We start from the raw sequence: 22,276 nt of genomic DNA, 5'->3' as shown, positions 1-22,276 counted from the left end.
AGTTATTGCTAATGTTAACTTTTTAGCCTAGTTTCCTAAGGAAATGAGGCTTAGGCAATCATTTTGTCTGGCTGGTTTCCCTAATAATTTTGAGCCTACTGGCTGATGTCAGCCAAGTGGAATAGAGGGACAGAGCTCTCAAAGACAATTATGTTCCTACAAGTTTTGTAAAAACAGATGCCTGGAGAGGAAAAAGGGGGAGCAACCAAAATTTACTCCCTGCTAAAGGAAAGGCTGCAGCATGAGATCATCATTTAGGTATCAGAGGATCCACACAGAAGAGGTCTTCCTTTGGACAGAAAAGGTCTCCTATAGGTGCTTGTTGCACCAAAAGCTCAGCGGGCACTGGCACTTCCACAGACACCAAAGTCAGGCCCCAGATGGAAGCCTGCAGGAGACCTGGCTTCATTAGTTTCAAAGCCTGCAGAACCACTCTTGGCGCATCCAAGCACGGTTTCCTGCTGACTCACACTGGAAATTTCCCATATGACGCTATTCCTTACGACATTCCCTGTTCTCAGAAACTCTCCCCACAAGAACCCAAAATGCAAAGGATTTCTTTCAGACTACTAAGACTGAAAACCTCTTCCTTACTTACTGAAAGTTAGTTGATAATTCTCCTGGTTTTCAACCTACCTTTGGCTGTCTCTTTTTATGTCAGTCAATAGCTGCAAGACATTATAACATTGATACCATCAGCAACACCTTTGTAACATTCCCTTTGAATTCATTATCTACTTAGCACAGGAATGATAATGACCCATATCTGCTACATCAAATGGATAGTGCATACCTCTGTGTATTCTCTCTGTGTGTAACCCTTGCTACATGTACATCAGCACCTAAAATTCAAAATTAAAAAAAAACAAGCAGACCTGAGGATCTGTATCCGGGTGGTGCCACAATACATCTGGTGGATTCCATTGAACTCACTTATACTTTCTCTCCTGAAGAGTTAAAATCCAACACGTGAGGGCAGACTTACAACACCAGTTTAGCAGTCCCCCTTTTCCAGAAAGTGTACATCCCATTTTTAAAAAAAAAAAAAAAAAGAGAGAGAGAGAAATGAAACCTCACCAACATCTTGACTAGCTCCTGTTGAAAAATACTTCTCTTTGAGAAATCCAGGACATTCCTCTCTGCATTAATTGCCAGCTTATTAGTGGAATGAATGTTGCCAGTCTTTTCTCAAGCTGCTTGGAGGTGAAGAGCCTCTTTCTTTCCCTTTACCAAAAACAACAACAAAACATCCCAAGAGAGAAGAAAAGAGAAAAAGGAAAGGGAGCTGCTGAGAGCCAGGCTACTTATTCATCTTCAAACATTGGTTTCCATGGGAATAAGTTTGGTTCTTTGTGGAGGCTGAACAGCCCCATGCAGTCTAATGCCTCCAACATTACATTTGTGTGGTCAACTTTCCCTTGGCCTCCCCTCATCCCCTTCCTCCTCATCCCTGCTCAGCAACAAGACTGGTGTCACAAAAATGAAGAAATCATTCAATAAATTGGCTGAATCAGGTTTGCATCAAAGCCCACTGAAGTCTTTCTACCAGTGAAATTTGGATGAAGCCCTCACAGCATAAAGCAGAGTGGCTTCCAGTCAGCTTGTCAAAATGGTTACCCAGACTTTGTCTGCCTCAATTTTTCTATTTTGATGGTTTCTGTCTCATTTTTTCCTTTATCTTTGGGGGGGGGGGGGGGGGCTTGTTTTTTTGTTTTTTACTTCTGCAGCTCTTTGTTGTTTCTTAGTTTTGACAGAGCATGTAGAACATACAACTCTGGTCATATTAGTGTTTAAAAATAAATCACTACCTGTACACCATGAAGAGCACAGTTTCACCAACAACTGCAAAAAGGACTAAATAGACTGAAAAACAGATTTTGGATGAAACCGAACTTAAATCAAGAAACATTTTTCCTACATTAAACTCTTCAGAGGTTCACCTGCTTTACTCTTTGCTTTAAACCAAGGAAGTGAACAAAAGTAACGTGACATTCCTGTCAGAGAGGGAACTAGATGAAGATTGGGTGATCTCAGTCAGGATGCAGCAGACGTTACAGAAAAACTCATGAACTGTGTATTCTGCTTGATCTGACTACAATAATTTGCTAGTCTTCTTGTAATCCATTTTGACATAAAATTTAAAAAAAAAGAAACTGTTTATAAATCCATTACTCAGAAGCTGCCATGCAATACATTTTCCTACATTAATCCTCATCACTTTGCTAACTGTCATGATTTTTTCCTATGAAAGGAATAAAGCAAAAAGGTGTTTTCATAAATCACTAATAAAATATTTAGCACTTCCTCTTGCTCCACTTTCAAAATTCCTCCTTCTTAAAAGCTTCTAGGGTCCAAAGTTTTTTGAAAAAAATGAACAAAAGAAAAATTTATTAGAAATTCATGAAAGCCATTCACAGGCAGGCTGTCAGGACTACAGGAGGTTTCTTTTGTAAGGATACCTTTTCCATTCAGATTTTGAAATGTATTTTCTTTGCAAGACAGAAATGCTGATGGATATTCAATTTTTAAATCTAAGCTTAGGTCTAATTGCCTAATTTACTTTACCTATCCCTTAGAAAACTTAGCTGAAACTGCAGCATTTTATACAGTAACTCAAGATGTGTGGCTTGAAAGAAGCTACTGAAGTGCAGAAAAATTGATCAATCATTTGATTGTCGATTCACACATCAGTGAATGACAGGTAGAGCCATTTTAGTCTTATCGTTCCTGTAAGAATGTTAGCAATTCAGGCCAATGAAGATCCATTGTGATAATGGAAGTAATAACGAAAGCTGGAGCTTAGACCATGCGCTAGCATTCATGGCAGTACATCATCTCCCCTTACTCACAATAAGATGAAACGAGAAGGTTGTTAGAAACACACGAACAAAAAGGCTACCATAAAAACTACCTTCTGTGGATCCAGGTTTCAATGGTGCAAATGTGTTTCTTTCTTTCTCTCTAATTTCAACTCAGCCGAGGCCTTTTCCTATCTTCTCACTGCATTTCAGCCTAGGGCTCTGCAAAGCAACCAGCAAGACATGTTTTCTTCATAGGTTATAGTTATGTGTTTCAGGAAATCAAATACACTGGATTATTTCTCCAAACAAAGGGGAAACACAAAGCTAACATTTAGAATTTGCCAGGTCTAACCAAAACAATTTCAGATATTAGTAATAAAGCGAGGGTGCACAGCATTCCTCGAGCTATCAAATTCCAGGAGAGTCACTTTAGCCCAAACCAAGCAAGTTTAAGCAAAACATGAAAGGGTATTCCAACTTCTTTCTCTGGAGTGCTCCTGGCATGAAAATATTTGTTACTGTGTATTCTGGAAACCAGGGAGAATACTGAGTTTTCATTAAATCATGCTTCTATGACTATGGTGAATTGACACATTTGAGACATTTTATCAGAAATAACTAAAAATGCAAAGGATAACTAGAAAATTGAAAGGCAATTCCCACTTCTGTTATTCTTTGGCCTTCAACACATAGCAATCCAAAACTGAGAGGCATGAACATTTTGTAAAGAGAGCCGCCATCGATCCTTTAGTTTCAGTTCAGCATGGACCCACTGGGAGATAAAAAGAGTAGTTAATATGATCCAGTACAAGAAAGCTACCAAAGCTAAAGCAGCTCAGGACCTTCAGAACATGAATTTTGATGAGAAGTCATCATTGAAGGTTGAAATAAAGCTAGGAGTCTCATAGGGAGCATTTATTGACAAATAACTCTTTTGGTTATGAAGTTATCTGGGAAATATGTGTATAGTATACATCAAGTCTCACTGTATTTAATGCCAAAATAGCTAACCAAAACTGTTTTGGTTAGAGTTTCACTTGCTTTCCAGACACTTTCAATTAAAAAAAAAAAAAAAAAAAAAAAAAAAAAAGAGGCGCTCAGCACAGCTGGAGTTAGAAGACAACGTGTGCCTCTGCCCTGCTTCAAAAGCTGCCCCCACCTCCCCGCCGCAGGAGTTCCCTCAGAAGATCTTGTAAGGACGGTAACCTCTGCCGAGGAGAGTTACGAGCAGGTAGAGCAGTAACCTCCTGAAACAACCTGGATGGAAGAAGCAGCAGGTGAGTATCCCTGGTTTTAGACACAGGCTCCCTTTCCAAAAACAGCAAGGAGGTGCAGGATATGGTGATATTTGCTCTTCGACTGCCTACTTAGCAGTGGAAGGCCTGGGGCACTCCCCTGGAAAGGAAGACCTCCGTGCAGCTCCCTCTTCTGTTCTATCGGGCAGGAACCACCAGAACCGATAGAGAGAAAAAACACACGATTATGCCTGTACTTCTGCAACCCTGTGGTCAGGGCATTTACCTGAAAGGTTGCATAGCTGGGGTGTAGTCCATGGCCGAACCACAACTCAGGGTAAATCCTGCCACTGTTTCATCATGGCAAAAATGTCATTTTGCAGTGAATAAATAGAACTATCCACCAAAGAGCTTGTTAAGCCTTAATTTTTTCTGTTTTTATAAATAATTCCAATTCCTAATACGTCATGTAGAAGTCATAAATTGGGGAAGACAGAATCTCATACTCATTTTCCTAAAGGACAAACATTATCTCCAAGGATGTAAAATACAGAAGAAACTCTGTAATTGGAAGCTTCTACTGCCTGTGCAAATTTATGTCACAGAGGGAAAGATTTGGACTCTCCACAAGTTAGAGTTAAAATTTTAATACCGAGGGTTTTTACTTTGATGATTGTGTCTTGATTCATCATATTTTCTCTCTGTAAATAGCTTGTAAGATAGAAATTTCTGCAAGCCTGTCAAGTTTCTCAAATAAGTCTTTTTTCTTTTTTTTAATCTTATTGATTTGTTTTCCGGAAGTATTTTCCTTTCTTTCTAATGTTTTATTTATCTAACAGCGTTCACATTTTTATCCCTAGAAACCTTTTCATTTGTTTTTTGTTAGTGTTTGTTTGTTTTTTTCCTTTTGTGTTTGTCTGCAGAAAAACAACTTGCATTTCAATAGCAATACTTTATACAGCTGAACATCCCAAAGTGCTTTACATTTAATTACGCACTCATAGCAAAGTGACTAATGTGGCCTTCGGGATCTCCAGAAAGGGGAAGGAAGGCACGTCTTTCACAATCAGACCATCGTGCACACACATGTGGCACTTTTCTTGCAAATGAGCACCACTGCAGATTCGATATGCAATTCACAGGAGATAGCTGTAAGGAAATGAAAACAAGAACGGAAAAAGACAGACACTCTCTCTTTTTCTGAATTAAGAAAAGGTACCAGACAGCTTCTGGAATTTAGTGCCTTATCCTAATTCACATGAAGAAATGTAGAATATTTCTTTTCAGCTAGAGCAATACAGAAAAAGACATGTAATAAAAGGCATGCATAGATATCTTGTATCTATGTACCTATTCGTTTTGTTCAGTTTATAGCATGTGCTGTTTTATTTCTTTCCTCATCCCCTCATATGTGTTTTCTTCTGTGGCAGTTTGCAGTACAGTTCGCTGCTCATTAAGTGATGAACAAGAAAACAATCCATAAAATGTTTGCCACAGAACAAAAAAAAAAAAAAGCATTTGGAAATCGAATTGTAGTTTTAATAATAAAATTGTCTCGTGTTAGCCTCAGATCTCTTACTTAATGAACAAAATTAATGGGGAATGTAACTAAGATGCATCATTTTTTATGACTGCTGCAGAAATTTTCAGTAATTATGAAGCCACTAAGTGATGCCTTTGGTCATACGATACTTTCAGCAATCAGTTGTTCAATATTTTAAAAAAATTATTTTAATTTCTCAACCTGGGACATTCAACAGTCTAGCATGTTTCAGCCAATTCATATTAGACATGTAATGTAACAGCTTTCATTTCTTTAGTCAGGTTTTCTTGATAGCTGCTTTCTGAAATAACTGGACAGGAGAAAAATTTAATCTGAAACTGTTTAGTAAATATGAGTAATATTCATGTATCTGTCACAAACTGGTATTGTGGGATTATCATTCTCATTTCACAGATAAGAAAGCCCTGGCTAACAGGGCCGGTTAATTTTCTTGGGCAAATTGATGTAGAAAGTCTACAGCTATGCCTAGAATGAAATCCCAGTCCAGCGCTTTATCCATCACATTACTGTTTCTCAATGGTGGATTGCAAATGTTCTTACGATGCCTAAGATTGAAATTGTCACACCAGGCTAAATGAAATAAAACCTACTTTCCCCACTCCATTATGTTCAAAGGTCACATATTCACTAGTAACTATTCAACACACCAAAAACCTGTAGCTACTACTAACATCCTTAGCAGTGGGTTTTGGTTTGGTTTGGTTTTCCTTCTCACTTTTAAATAAAGCCAAGGTGGCAGGATCACAAAATTGCTCTGAGCCTGAATGTCACTATATTTAACAGAGCAACAAAACACCGCAGTCGGACCTCATGTTCCTTCCCGAATATTTCGGCCTGTTGGAGAAGGCTGAGAACCACAAGCTCCTTTCACAGACGCTCCAGACTGAAAACGAACCCAACAGGTCCAACTCGGCAGCATCCCCGAGCTACGCTGCAGTTGTACCAGCGCACAGGAACCCGGAGTCACGACGTGCAGCCAGCGGCTGTGCCAGCCACGCGCAGTCCTGTGCGGCACTTCCCCGGCTGCTGTTCTGCACGGGTGCCATGGACCGTCCACCCCACGCGATCCAGGAGCTAGCTCCACGGCACCTGCAGCATCGCAACGCGTGGTGCTGCAGCACCCGTCGCCAGCAAGTCCGTGGCATCCTCCACCGACTTTCTGTGTATTATTACCTCGAGATAGCGCTGAGGTAAGGCCACCCGCAACAGTAAGTATGCCCGGTCCCATGTACCATAGACACCCAGCTGTACTGGATGTTAACCGTGAACACCTTCTATACATCCCTAGACTTAGCTCCACGTCTCAATACTTCTTACAAACACATCTTCAGCCCCTGAAAGCTAAGCAAACAAAACAGAGCAGGCAAAGTGTTACAAAAACAGTAAAGGCTATTTTCAAGCTAAAAAGCAACAGCAAAATGGCTTTTTAGTTCACAGCTGATCTCAAGTCTGTTCGCTATTTTTAATATCATCCTCTGTTGTTGGTTTGTGGGGTTTTTTTTAATATGACAGTCTTTTCTCCCACAACCCATCCTCAAGCCCAATATGTGATGCCGTATGCAACAGCTTTGCAGATGGGTTTCACTTTGGTTGATGTCTCCCATCCTTACAGCAACCTGCCAACATTGTACTAAAACAGTGAGAAAGAAAGGGTTTATAAAAATAGGAGAGCAGGGGGTTAGTCTATATCCCTTCTGCATTTAAAAAATTACATTTCTGACACAAAATATTGCTTGAGAAATCAAACACTACTTTCATGGGATAACACAGTTCTAAATACAGCCAACAGAGTAACACCAAGGCAGTTGTAAGCCAAGATGCTCACAGGTGGTGGGTCCTTTGAAAGTGAGTGGAACCACTGAACAAATTTACACAGCACAAGATGAAGAAGTGGTTATGGGACTCAGATTTATAATTTGCCTTCAGTTTTAAAGCTGAACTTGGGCTTACATTTGCGTTCAGCGTGAACGGTATCCCACCACTGAGGACTGTTCTCGAGGCTATAGTCCATCTTAGGGCACTTCTGAACCAAAACTAAACCTCTATTTCACTCGTGTCTTAGAACTAGCAATTTCCAGGGCACTGGGAGGCCAAAGCCATTGCCCTAAAGTTGGGAGCAAGGAATGTGGGGCAGCAGCTGGGAGCTCTCTCTGAGAAGTAAAGGCCAATTACAAACCTGTAGCTCACCATCAGTAGTTAGTCAGTGGCTAGCTGGAGATTTACCAGGTACTTTGGTCTCACCATCCAAATGAAGAGACATTCTTCCTTTTCCCCTCCCACCATTCCCTGTGGCACCCCTCTGCCTTTTTCATGCAAGCGGACCCTCTCTTCTGATCTATGGCCCATATATACGTGTTCGACATTTGCAGCTTCTGATTAATTTGACCCCACTGTTTGCTCTTCAGATAACTGTAATTCCCTCCTTTCTTTCCACATAAACTATAATTTCTGCTTCATTTCCTGTCCAGTTTATTGCTGCTCTTTTCTTCTTGCTGTTTTTCCTGTCTACTCTTCAGTGATGAGCCTTACCTGTCTGTTTGACCCCCATGTACAAACATGCTTCAGAAAACATTTCTTTTATCCTTAATTTTTTTCTGATCAAGGCACAAAGCCAAAATATTACATTTAACAGACAGAGCAATATTTTACCAAGCTTTTACTTATATACTGGAAGTCAATGCAGCACAAAAATTGCTCTGCTAAATGAATGCAAGACAGAGTTTTCCTGGCTTACTCTAGTGTAAGGAAGCTGCAATGAAGAGAAGAAAGATTATATATTCCAAATCATCTCAGCTACCCTCTTTATCATTATTATTGCCTCCATTTTCTACTGCATTTTAGAGTATATTCTAAATGGAATATTAATATTAATTTCTTTCTTCTTCATGAGAGTTCAGATAATTTGGGATAATTAAGGGAAAGAAGATAGGAGAATCCATTGCAGGGTTATAAATCTCCAAGGAATGTGTTAGTTTTGCATTTTAGTTCTGCTGAAAAATGTAAATGCTTCAATTAGTGTAAAAATCAGAGGCTGCCTCTCTCATTAACAATGAGGCCTCTAACCTCTCACCTTGCCCATATCTGAATGAGAGTATTCTGAAATGGGAAAGTTGGCCCATTTTCCTAAACACAGAAATTGCTCATAAAAAAAAGTAACCAGAAAATATCTCACTCCCCCCCTCCTTTAACAAGATAATTATTTTCCAGAAAAAGCTTATCCAGAGAAGTTGGTGTTCTGTTGCACGTGATGGGGAAGCTGGTGTGCTTGTGGATAACACAATAGACTTGAAGTGAAGATAACAGGGCTGGGTGTCTGCGGTACTGGGATGAATCTCCTCAATCTAAATATTCCGTGTTTCATAACAAACCTGTCAATAAGGGATGTGACGGCAGTTTTGCTGCTGCGCTATGCTATCCTACAGCTAACGCAGCCTGAAACCTCCTAAAGGCTGATTGAAATCGATTCATACACATGTGGAATGCTACAGATCTCTCTTCTCAGCCTTTATAAAGGGAGATTTAGTAGGAGATTTTTTATTTATTGAGAGATTCGTATTATACCAAGTTCAATACTCCTCCAGTCCACAGGTACCCAGAAAGGCACACTTAAACAAATGCCTGATATATTCAGCATGTATGGGACCAAATAAATCAGGGGAAAAGAATATAGCTACTACCACACACATCCATTCTGCACACATTCATTTCTAAGCTAGGGGCTGGGAGGAGAGGAGAAAAGCACTGCCTGGACTGATGATTACATTTCCTCAGTGAATAAAGCCCACATGTGCAAAACAGTAATGCAAAATTACCTGCTCCCTTTGCATAAAGAAGTTTCATCTGCAATGATGTAATTATCTGGAGGATTAGCCTTCCACAACCATTTTTGACCTGAGTTTTTTCTGCTAATTTTCCTTTTACTGGAGGACCTTCTAGGCAGTGTGGCACAAGTAATCTCATAGCATTGCAGCACTCTCATAGCATTGCAGCACTCTCGTATATTTTCAAGGCCATCAACCCTACTCACAATTTCTAATCCTTAATTTCCATCATGAATTATTCATCTTAATATTTTATAAGGTTTGAATCAGTTTGCAATATACGAACTGGTTCAGACAGGGGCCCAGTAGTCCAAATGCATTCAGGATGTTGATCCAGTTTGCACAGAGGAAGCTTTGTTCATATGAAGGAATCAGGATGGAGAAAGGCCATATTATCTCCTTGTGCCACACCCTGCAACCACAATATTGATTGATTACCCTTCACATCCATTCTGAGTACTGCTACCAAAATTACCTTCCTGATCCATCATTTTCTCTCCTCTGCTTGTTCTTGATACGTCCTGCAGTCACTCCATCACGTCATACCTAGCTGACCGCAGCTCTGCTCCTCCAGTGGTATCAGCCTCAGTCAGTCCATCTCCACACTACTCTCTCTCCTCGTCTGGGATAAATTCCATAACAGTTTAATACTTCAAAATAATTTCTTAAACCTCTTCTACCATTTTGCCGTCAAATCAATCCCATGGATACTGCTACAAGTACTTGAGCTGTCTCCTTTTTACCCTAAATTCTGTTGATCTCAGGTTTTCAAAATACTTTGTGTCATGGTACTAAAGACTCCGTAGTTTCTGGTTCAAAACATCACAGGAAAAGGACCATTCAAGACCAGTGACCCTAACGTACTTAGACCAAATATCCTCTCTGGAGCAGCAAAGGTCAAAAATCCACCACAATTGTGCTAAACTTTGAGCAACGGAGGTATATGAAAATGAGGAAACTTGTTAAAAAAGAAGTTAAAAGAGGCAGCTGAGAGAATGAAATCCTTACAGACAGCACAGGGACTACCAAAAAACATCCTACTGAAAGCAGAGCTTCAGTGCATACTGTCTGTTAGGAAAAACTTGAGAAACAATAAAAAGAAGCAGGCGTGGTAGAGCAGTGAGCTAAAGATTTGGGAAGTAAAAGAGTTTATTAGAATTGAGAAGGCATCATTCAAAAAGCAGAAGCTGTATCCAAATGAAGAAAATAAAAAGGATCATAAACTCTGGCAGATTAAATGCAAAACTATAATTAGACAGGCCAAAAAAAAAGGAGTTTGAGGAACAGTTGGCTGGAGCAATCAAAAGTAATACCAAATTTCTCTTCCAGCACATCAGAGAAAAAATCCTGCCAAGCAGTCTGTGGAGCCCACTGACAGCCAGGTTGAGTGCTCGGAGAGGGCAAGGCTGTTGCAGAAAAGCAGAATGAACACTTGCCTCACTGGTTGCTGTAGAAGAAACTGAGGATATTTCCTCACGAGAAGGCTTTTTGGAAGGCAGGGCTGCCGAGGATCCATCTGAAACATAAGTGACTGTGGAGAGGCTATCATAACGTTAGCATAAGCGCTAACGAGTTATCTGGAGTGGATGGTGTTTAGCCAAGAGTTCTGAGAAAACCCAAGGAGGTAACAGCTGAATCACTAGTAGGGGCACATGATCTCCCACATGAAATTTTTGGTCACCACCAACACCAAAGGCTAGCAAATGTGATGCCAGGCAGGACCCAGAGAGCTACAGGCCTGAAAGCTAGTAACTAGCGCACAAATTTGTAAAAGTTACAAAAAGGGACAAACTTTACCTAAGATATGTGTCTAAATGCAATCTACATGGAAGAGCCAATGTCCATTCCGTAGTATGAGATTCTGCCTTGTAAAATCCATTAGAGTTTTTTGAAGTTAACAAACATTATGGGTCAGGTGAGCCAGCTAAGCAAAGCGGCTTTTCAAAATGCTTTTGACAAAGACTCTCATGAATGATTTCTAAAGAAACTTAGCAACCATGGGACAAGAAGGAAGAACCTGGTAGGAATAGATAATTGGCCAAATGACATAAAACAGAAGGTCTGTCCTTGCCACAGAACAAATACCATTCACAGTGAAATGAAATAAAATGACAGACTCTGTGCTGACAATTACCATTTGGGAGTGGGAGCTTGAGTTTACAACAGACAGCTTCATGCAAGCATCAGCTCAGTTCTCAACAGCAGCCAAAAAACCAACTCAAATGCCAGGAATAAAAACTAAAACAAAAACATAATTATCTGTAGCTTGAATATTTTTTCCAGTTAGGGTGCCCTCATCTCAAAAAAAGGACACATTCGAGGTGGAAAAAGCTCAGAGAAAGATCAACTATGATAAACTGTGGAATGATTTATGGAGTTCTCAAAACTCACAAATGATGTGGAGTGAGTGGGTAGGAAATGACTGTTCTCTACCCACTGCAAGAAGTAGAGAGTGTCAAACGCAGCTTATAAGAGCTAGACTTAAAACAGGCAAAAAGAGATGGCCCTCACAGAAGAGGTATCTGTACCACTTGGCACATCTTGTTCAATATTTAAAGTGCTTGTTTTCTGGACCAAGGACTTCATGTTGTTCTGCATCTAGCTCTTCAGGTGCAGAACAGGACTTTTTGGAGCTATTGGTACAAATAATTAATCATAGACATTCAGCCTACACCATGAATGTGTTGATTACAGCCTTAGGGGTCAGTTTGCAATAGGGAGCTTCACTTGAGCAAAGCACTAGACCAGTTCATAGCTTCCAGTTCCCTCTTTGCACAAATTCAAAGTCATCATAATACTATCAGTCTTCAAGATGTCTCAGTTTAGACCAGGAATGGCCAAGGGTAGAAACAAATGCTAAGAAGATGAGCTATGAACTCTTGTATTGCAAGCAATGCGCATACATCAATGACTGAACTGTGACCATGAAGAATAGGCATGTGCAGTAAGAGTAGTTGTACATTGCTTAAAAGTAGGCATTTCCAGAGTGCCTGCTTGGAGAGAGACTTCTGCCTTCATCCTGTCCAGAGGCTACTTTCATTATGTCTTGTTTTTGCATTATCCTCTGCACTCCAGTTTCTTGTATCATCTTTCTGTTATGGAAGGTGATGTAGGAAGTCTCTTCCTCTACCAGTTATGGTCCAAAACAACTGGAAGAGGGAATCCACTCCAGATACAATCCCTACCCAGAGAAGATAGTTGACATTCCCTGACTCAGACCTAACAAGAGAAAAAGTTAAACACCACCAGGTGCCCCATGGGACTGCACTTTTGTTGAAAACTGGGAGAACTCTCAAAAGAAGAAGGAAAATGTCCTGTCACATCTACTGATGCAGATCCAGAGTCATGCCAACGTTCACATTCATGCAAGATTCAGTATTGGGAGCCAGTTCTGACTGATGCACCCACACTGTAAACTGGGCGATACCTGGGACTGTCAGACAGTTTTCACTACATTTACACAGAAGCAAATGAGACCAAGATTAGGTGACAGTTCCAGGCAGAAATCCAGTGAGATGCATAAGCAGAGGCTAGTTTTATCTGCAACACACAACATGTCAGGTCTGTTAAAGAAAAACGAATTTTTCTTCTGCAGTTCTTCTGGTGAGGCAGTGAGAACTAACACAACTAGGCCTCATATATCTGAGATAGCATAAAGAAGAGATTTCCCAGCAACAGTGCTTTCCTGATGAGTGAAAAACAGTTCAGTGTCTATTGGTTCATATAGTTGCATTCTTCAACACATGAAAAATTACATAATTTTTACATTAAGGGCATTAAAAATTGTATGTAATGGATTACTCCTTTCCTTCTCTAATAATTCAGGTATACAAGCAAGATCAAAAGCTGTAGTCTGACTGAAATGACCATATCATTTGTTTCTGTTGAATTTTCTACACAATATTAGTGAAGACAAATGATTTTTCATTGTTTGAATAGAAAACTGTTTTACACCTCTTTCAAATTTCCTTAGTATCTGAGCTCCATCTGAGCACAGGATTTTATTAGGATATGTCAGTTCACCATAGCCACTTTACTAAAGAGAGATCTGCCATCAGAGTTTCCAGTTTACAAAGAAAAATAAAATAGCAGGTGTTAACACTGAAGAAGAAAATTGGGACAGAAAATTAAGGTTATTAGGGAAGCTGAGAATTATAAAAGGGACAACAGGGAGTGATTTCAGAAATCACAGTTTAGCAGCAGAGCAAATAAACAAAAAAGCCTGCGACTGAAGTCATCAAACTAGAAAATATTCCAGCAAAGTAATAAAATGAGAGGCTCTAAATGGAGCCTGGTTACCTAACCCCTGTATTCTTTCCCTTTTGGCTCATGATATACAGCAACCTCACTGCCTCGCACAGCTGAGCCCTGGACACATACATAGACAAAAAACCAAAGTTACTCCAGATGTCTTCAGTTCTTGGGACTGGACTGAGGTTTTGACACAAAACCTGTCTGGCAGCACCCATCGCCATGTGAAACATGAAGTGGTACTGGGACCTGTTGATAAGCTTTTTCCTTACCTGCGGGTGCGATGGCTGGCACGGTCACCTGAGCCCCGTCCAGTGCCCAGGCAGCCATGCCCACCTGCGGAACTGGGAGAGGAGGAACCTTTGCCTTCTCCTTCCTTGCTGCTGCCCGACCCATTTGCAGGCAGGGAACGTAATGACCCCAGCAAGATTGTTCTTCCCACTGTCCTGTTACCGGCTGCAGGGGTCGGTGGTGCAGGGACACAAGGATAGGGTAGGGATGCTCTCAGGACCCACTTCTGAGAAGGGCTGCACAGGACAAGAGGTCTACTTAGAGGGCGAGGGAGAAGATGTCCCACAGACGTGGTCAGGTGTTCTCTGCCCACAGAGGCTGTGGCCACAACAAAAGTATCTGGCATATTCAAAATAAAATGAAAACTAAAGCAGTTTGTATGAGCCCAGTGCACAAGATGAACTCTTCCAAGTAGCATAAATTAAAGTCACAAGGAATGGGCAGCAGGAAGAGTCAAATGTCAGCATTTCACCAAAAAAATAAACCTGCATTACGGCCTCTAGGCTATAAGCCAGCCCTGCTGAAGCAGACAATGACGTAGATTTCAAGGCCGGCAAGAAATGCTACAATAACCGTGTAGTCTGACCTCCTGCGTAGCTCAAGCCACAGGGTTTCATCCAGCAGCTCCTGCAGCGGTAACGCCTGCTCTTCCCTGCTGCAGGGGAGGCTCCTCACCACCCCCTTTCCCTTGAACTCTCGGCAGGGCTCTGAGGGGAACGGACAGATATTAGACAAAAATCTGTTTGTTTGCTTTTCCACAAGGAGCAGCCAGGAAAGCAGTTGCTAATCGCTAGCGTAGGACTGCGTCGCTGGTACCAGCGGGCATCAGGCAGTCAGGCTCCAGCCAAGCGGTGAAACCAGGGCAGCAGCCGCTCCGCGCTGCGGCGGGACTAGAGCTCTTTCCTACTTTGCTGACGTTCATGTTGCCTTCCTCTCACCCACCGAGTATTATCATCACAGAGGCTGGAGTTTGAATGTGTTTAATGCTTTCTTAGCCACAGGTCATTAGTAACCAATTCCACTTTCCACTAAGTCCCAATTGTTTTTATACAATACAGGAGTCCTTTTTTTCTCTCCCCTCCCCTCTTCTTTCTTCCTCCTCTTTCCAATTTTCTTGTGGTAAAACAGTCCTGTCTGAAAGCAATAAGCTCCTTTCAGAACTTAAAACCCTAATGGCAGGCATTTGGAAAAGAAGCTCTAAAGGCACCATTATTCCTCGCTTTGGCTTCACTGCTGGCTTGCTGTCCTCATGCATAATGCCGAGCTGTTTCCCACAAAAGCAGTGGTCCTCAGATAGCCACAACTCCATGTTAACTGCTCAGTTTTCTTTATTCCTGGAGGAAGCTAGCAAAGGGACAACTTGGGACATTCAGGAGGCCACCATGAAGTCAGTGAGCACTCAGCTAGGTATGGGAGGAATATAAATGAAGCAGTGACTTAGGTAATTGTACCCACTACGAACAGCTATTCATCCTTTTTGGACATTCCCACTTCACCTCTTCCTCCTTCTCTACCAAAGGTTTCACAAACCCACTTGCCACGACTTTGCATCTCAGTGTTCACATGAGGCCTGAAACAAGATTGCAGCTTGTCATTGCTTTTCCCCGTTTCTGTGGGGCTGTAGCATCCACACCAGTAAAAGCCAGGGACCCACTCCCACCACTGCTGCTTGCTCTCTGTGCAAGCTGCAGCCGTCCATTAGCTACTGACTGGCAGCTGTCAGAAAGTGGTCTGCACCCCTGGCAGGTGAGCTGCTGGCTGGGCTAGGTAGCATCTCTCAGTAAAGTGCTGGAGAAGAACAGGACATCACCGCCGAGGAGGAACTTGCTTCTGCCCAAGGCCTGCCAAACCAACAGGCCATCAGCTTTTGCCTGCAGGACACACGTTTGGATGTCTCCACACAGAAATGCAGACTGGACTTGGGTCTCACTCTGTGGCTGCAACAGGCAGCAAGGGCCCCAGGGGCAAAAAAACCCCAGGGGATTACCCAGATGGTGAGCCCCACTTCCACTGCTGTCCTAGAAAGAGTAAAGAGCAGGTGACAGGGCTCACCCAACCCTGGAGAGACAGCGCTAAGTACTTTACCGTAAGTAAAGCTCTCAGGTTGTCAGTCCCAGGCAGAGACAGGACTCCACCACAGCTCACGGCTGTCAGCCCAGCAGCAGCTTTAAGTTACACACAACCCTTGCTGTCCAAGGAACATTCTTCCACGGGGATCGCACGGGCAGGGTAAGGAGACGTCGCCTCCTCCGCAGCCGGTGCGCCAGGGGCCAGCCCAGGCCATACCTCACCACCAGCGAGGAACCACCACACATCTGCTGCTCTTAGCCCTGCGTAGGGGCAACCTTCCAAAGAGCACAGAGAGAGAAAAAAAAAAGAGAATAGAGTCTCCAACCCCACCACAGCTACGTGTCAGTGCGCATCTTCACGCTTGGTGTAGAAGGAGCCTCCTGCAAAGCTGTGAGTCCCCAGGTCCCCCACTGCAGCGTCCCCAAGCCTACGACCCAGTCCCCGTCATGCCTTAAGTCCAGCATAACCCGCCAGAAAACAGGTGGTGGACCATGGCGGGGCGGCGTTAGTAGCTGTTCGACACGCGATCCGTCCTTGCAAGAAGGAAACCGCGCAAATGAGTAAATAGCGTCCCCGCCCTCGCAACGGGCAAGGCAGAGCGCGCTGTGCCGGGGCGGGCTCGGTTGCCCGGGCCGCCGCCGCTCGCCAGCCCGGGAGCGCCCCGGCGCGCTGCCGCTGCCCGGGCCCGCAGGCCGCGCAGCTGCCGGCCGCGGCTCGCGCCGGGGAGCCGCAGGGTGACGGGGGAGCGCAGCGCGGCCAGCTGCCGGGAGCACGAGGGTCTGGCGGGCGCAGGCGGCCCAAATCCCGCCCAGCTGCTGGGGCGCGACGCCAGCTGCAGCCCGACGAGGGCCCCGTTAATCCCGCCCAGGCGGTGGGTTTCTCTCTCCCCGTACACGCCGCCGAGGAGATCTCGCTGGGAAATTTTCATCCGTGGTTTGCTAAGGGTTCCTCCCCAGAGAATCGCAATTTAATTGCTGTTACTATCTTCATAAAGCTGTCCAGAGTGTTTTTCCAGTGGTTATTTAAAGCCTATCTAAAAGATACCGATAGCAGTGGAATGCCTGGTTAAAACAGCAGTCCTGGCATGCCAGTAGCAGAATGTGGTTAAAAATAATAGGTCTTTGAAATCAATCATCATCTTTCTCTAATTTATTGTATTGTTGTATTCTGGATCCCTGCATGACATGCACAGCACATCATTACAAAAGAAATGCAGTGAGAAGCTATATACACAGACAACTGCAGACTGAGTTACTGTCAGTCTTCCATGGGAAAAAAAAGATACTTTGGCAAAAAATAAAAAAACACACATTATAATTTTTTAAAAGATCCACTGGTGAGAAACCTTGTTGTAGAAAGCAAGCTCTCCAAAACATGTCCCTAAAACATTGCACACTTTGCTGATGAAAAATTGTTTAAAAATCTATCAGTACCAGCTTCAAAAATAACAGCATGAATAATATGAATGTTTGGTGGAAACAAACAACTGCACAGGATATCATTAGGTATATTGTCTACATATATTACTCCTATCCTATTTGGTGTAGAGAGAAAAGCTGGAAGCACAGAAGAAGTGATGAAATGTGTTTTAAAAAGATGGAGGAATTTTTTTTTTCCATGCGAATCCCTTGTTTCATCATATCATTAGTGACTCATGCATAAAGGCTTAGAAATCTACGGAAGGAGATGAGATACATCTCAGAAACAGATATAATTCACTACAGGATAGCGGTTTTCTCTTTAAATGAACTCTGTTTTTTTTATTTAAAGAAATTATCTGCAAACAGGTTATTCTCACTATGAATTTATTCCTGTGTTCTGAATTGCCTCAGGGATTGTTTGTGAAAAATTTTAGACAACAAATTTACAGACTGATCATTCAAAATGCTTAACTACTGTGAGTTGACAATCACTTGACATTAAAAATCTTATATATTATTTCTACTTTGTAATTAACTCCCTGATTTGCAAAGTCAAAAAAGTATCTACCAGATTTCTGAATCTTTCAGGATCACTTTGAATAAAGATAAGAGATAAAAAAAGTCGAGGAATTAAATGTCACTTCATGTCTTCTTATGTCCTCCTTTCACAAAATCACCATAATCCCTTGTCACTCAGCCCGTTACCTGCAGACTGATTCCCAAGCGGCGCATTCCTTCGTAACTCGTCCAGGGAGAAGAGGCACATCACATTTATGGACTAGTGCGTTTTACCTCTCTTTTCCCTTCATGTTTTTCCTAAGCCATTTGCGTTGGTGAGGACCTGTCTGCCAAGGATACAACCTAACTCTGCTCTGGTGTGTTTAATTGCCCAAGTTCCTGTGCCAGAGCTTTGGGAGGACATTGGGAGACCTCCCTCTACCCATCCTGCACCTTGCAGCATCACAGACCACTTCACACATTTGTTTGTGACCAGTGTGAAGTGACCTTGATGGTCTCCCTCCTCCATCATCTACCATCTCCAGAAACTCCCTTTAGTAATTGGTTTTCTGACTGCTTGAGTTCCTCTTAACTCTTAAATAAGCTTGGTAAAGGAGCAGTTGAACGTAAGAGACAAGGCTATATGGAGCTCCTCCAAGGACATGCAACTCTGGGCTGCAAGACTGCCGGGAGCAGACCATGGCCCCTTCCCCTGCTTTTTGTGTGTATAAGCCAAGGAAGATCAGACTTTCTGTTAAGGCTACTACCAAGAAGGAGGTGGCAGTGTGGAGTAGCAGCCACAGTTGATATCTCTATTTTTAGGATCCATTGCACCTCTTCAATGGCTTCCAGAGCTTTAGTCTAGGCTTTCTGAGGCTTTTCCTCTGGTTTCCTGAGCCAGCCCTACCCAGCTTAGCTTAGGCCTTTTTCTTTGACCCTTGTCTTTTGCTGACCTTACCATGACTTGTCCCCATACCCTTCTCTTTAGCAATTCAGTGTTGCCTATACTTCTGTGAACCCTGCAAAGGAACTGGTGAAGGGTGACTCGAATGCCTGAGATGAAACACTTGGATATAGTTACTCTAGTGAGAAATGTTGCTGTAACATCTGGTATACAGAAGCAAATACCACAGAAACATTTTTACCCATGGAGTAGTTTCGTTACCCTGGCAAATCCTTTGAAGCCAGGAAAATGCCTATGCAAAAAACCTGAGACCTATATTACGAGAGCATGAAATCTGGGCTGGTTACAGCCTCCACCTTACCCTGGAATCATTCTTCATGCAGGGTCCCCATGCTTTGTCCTTGCAATGGAGTATGCTGAGGAAGTGAACTGGGAAGCAAGAAAAGAGAGATCAACTGTTACAAGAGCCCACACATCACCGTCCTTTGTGAAGAAAGGCAAATGTACCCTGCAATAATGTTGGGAAGCGGAAAGTTCACTGATCCCAGACAGACCTATGATGTCCCTCCTTCTTGAGGAGAGACTCGGGATTTAACACCATTACATCAAGAAAACAGTTTTCCCTACCAAGAAACACATTCCTTTCTAGTGCATTGAAACAATTACATAATTTCCTTCTGCTTCCTTACAAATTGAATCTCTCAATAGCTCAATTTCTGCAAGTGCCATTGTTTTCTCAGGCACATCGAAAGTCATTTTGCCAAGCCACCATACTCTCTGAGTACCCAAGCATCTCCAGAACCTGAGTGTTCAATGCTACAGCTATTTCTTGAGTAGTGTTTGGACATGTTTCAAGTTGACATCTTAGATTGCATAACTCCTGGCGCAGCACTGCAAAGATGTCTCTTCCCATTGCATCAGAGAGTGACCCGCTGTAGCAAAGGCTATTACTTCCTTTGAGACTATCAAGTCTGTGGTGCCTCATCAAATTATACACATTCCAAGGGGAGAAAAAGTAACCACTGCGTGCTCTGGGCTCTGAACTTTTCAGTACAACACATCTGGAGAGCCTTCATCTACATATGCGGCTCTAATGCCACATCTCCTTGGTGAACACTGCGTGCATTGAATTCTGCTAACATAGGATGACAGACAAGTAACAATAGGAGCTACATTGGCTTGGTGCTTGTCTCATCCTAAAATAAAATACTGTGTGATGGACTAGCCACAGCTGCATGCTTACAAAGAGCAGTCTGTGGCTTCTAAGCAAAGCAGCTGAGAAGTAAAAAAAAAAAAGTAAATCTCAGCTTCCCCCTCCCCACTCATTTCCATACACATGTTAGATCTGAGGCCAAAATCCAATGACTAAAGTAGGCATATAACTAAGAGTGACCTGATTTTTGGGAGGTACTGAGCACTTGCATTGCCCAGGGACTTCACTGCTTCAAAACTGTATTTCTTGGAGAACACAGAGACTCAGTTCCTCTGAAAATTGGGTACATTTGAGCAGGTGCCTTAACATCAGGGCTTTCAACAGCTCAACCTCTTAATTTGTTCTTCTGGAAACAGTTTAATTTGAGAGTATAGACAAATGAATACCGAATAAAAAATAATTTAAAAATCAAACATTGAATTTCTGGTTTCTGTAGCATTAACCATGCTGAGTACCACTGCACACTGCAGTACGGAGGCGGGGAACGGCAGGCCGTGCAGTGGCAGGACCATTTTCCCACAGTGTGACACAGAGCATGTGCCACAACAGGCAGTACTAGTAGGGACGGCAAGGGATGACTGATCCCGCTCCCCCCTCAGAAACCCTTTCTGAGCAGTACTCTCCTTTCTCCAGGAAGATCACTGGTACTAAAGATGGCAGCTTTTCAAATCAAGGCTGATCATCCACAAGCCCGGGGATGCGACTGAGCAAACCTCAGGTGGGCTCAGGATCCATCTGATGCAGAAAGAGGGTGATGCTGAGCCCGAAGGGTGAATTGCAGTCATCTACCTTCTTTTCCCCCTGCATCGCTCCGCATGTTGCTTGTGGCTAAGGTGGCAGGAACAGTCTAATGCTTGCCTTCAAAGGATTTGAAGAGAGTTCTTAACTGTTGAAAGAAAGCTTAAAAAATTGTAATTCTTAAGCGACTTTCCAAGGCTGGTCGCTGAAGGTTACACAGGGCTAGATGCGAAATTGTATAATCCTGTTTTTCAAATGTCAGCAGGAAAAAAACTAAAATTCTCCTTTTGGCTTTCTCCAACCCCTGAGTAATCTGATGCAGCACAAATCAATACGTTCTTGAGACAGTGTTCCATGGAAAACGTAAATCGTAATGTTATCTGATATTTGGGTTGTACAAACTCAAGCAAATTGCAGAAGCTATAATCCCGGGCTGTGAATCACTGCTGCGGATCTAATCGCTACCACTCTTTTCTGTCCATCAGCTCCGCCTTTTGCAAAGCAGTGGAAGTATAGACTACACGTGACTTGTACTTTTCACCACTAACATGGTCTGATGGTAAGAAACTGTAGGGTGACCAAAGAGTTAATCAGAAGCAAAGCCTGGTAGCTAGTTTCTGTGTGCAAATATCCTCACTTCTCCAAAGAGAGCAGGTTCGGGAGTTCACAGTCAGCACACATCTACTTCTACTTTTTAAAGCAGAAACCATCACAGGGGAGCAGACTGCTTAGGAGCTGTGATTAGAAGGAAGCTCGCTAATGCAACAAATGGTCGAGCAGACAGCACAAACCAATTGATGCCAAACTATTTGAAGCCTGATAGAGAACAAAAGGCCTGCCTCCTCAAATGAGGGCCAGGGCTGCAGAGCCCAGACAGAAACACATACCAGCTGGCCAGCCATGCAGAATCAAATCCCCCAAAGACTGGTTTCATCATAAGCAGCAGCTGACCGATCACAATTGACAGGGTGGCTGACGAGAGGGCTCATTCCTTGGGTTCCTCCCTCCCTCAATCTCAGTTGACATGAGCCACCTCTTCTCCAGACTGAAAACAACCCAGTTCCCTCAGCCGCTCCTCATAAGACTTGTGCTTCAGATCCCTCACCAGCTTCGTTGCCCTTCTCTGGACACGCTCCAGCACCTCAGCATCCTTCTTGTAGTGAGTGGCCCAAAACTGAACACAGGATTCAAGCTGTGGCCTCACCAGTGCCGAGTACAGGGGCACGATGACTTCTCTACTCCTGCTGGCCACACTATTCCTGATACAGGCCAGGACGCTGTTGGCCTTCTTGGCCACCTGGGCACACTGCCAGCTCATGTTCAGCCGGGTTTCAACCAGCACCCCCAGGTCCTTTTCCGCCTGGCAGCTCTCCAGCCACTCCTCCCCAAGCCTGTAGCGTTGCATGGGGTTGTTGTGGCCAAAGTGCAGGACCCTGCACTTGGCCTTATTAAACCTCATACAGTTGGCC

This window comes from Phaethon aethereus, assembly GCF_964289735.1.
Source record: "Phaethon aethereus genome assembly, chromosome: 3".
Classification (NCBI taxonomy): domain Eukaryota; kingdom Metazoa; phylum Chordata; class Aves; order Phaethontiformes; family Phaethontidae; genus Phaethon; species Phaethon aethereus.
The sequence above is the reverse complement of the archived record's forward strand: the minus strand, read 5'-3'. Positions refer to the sequence as shown.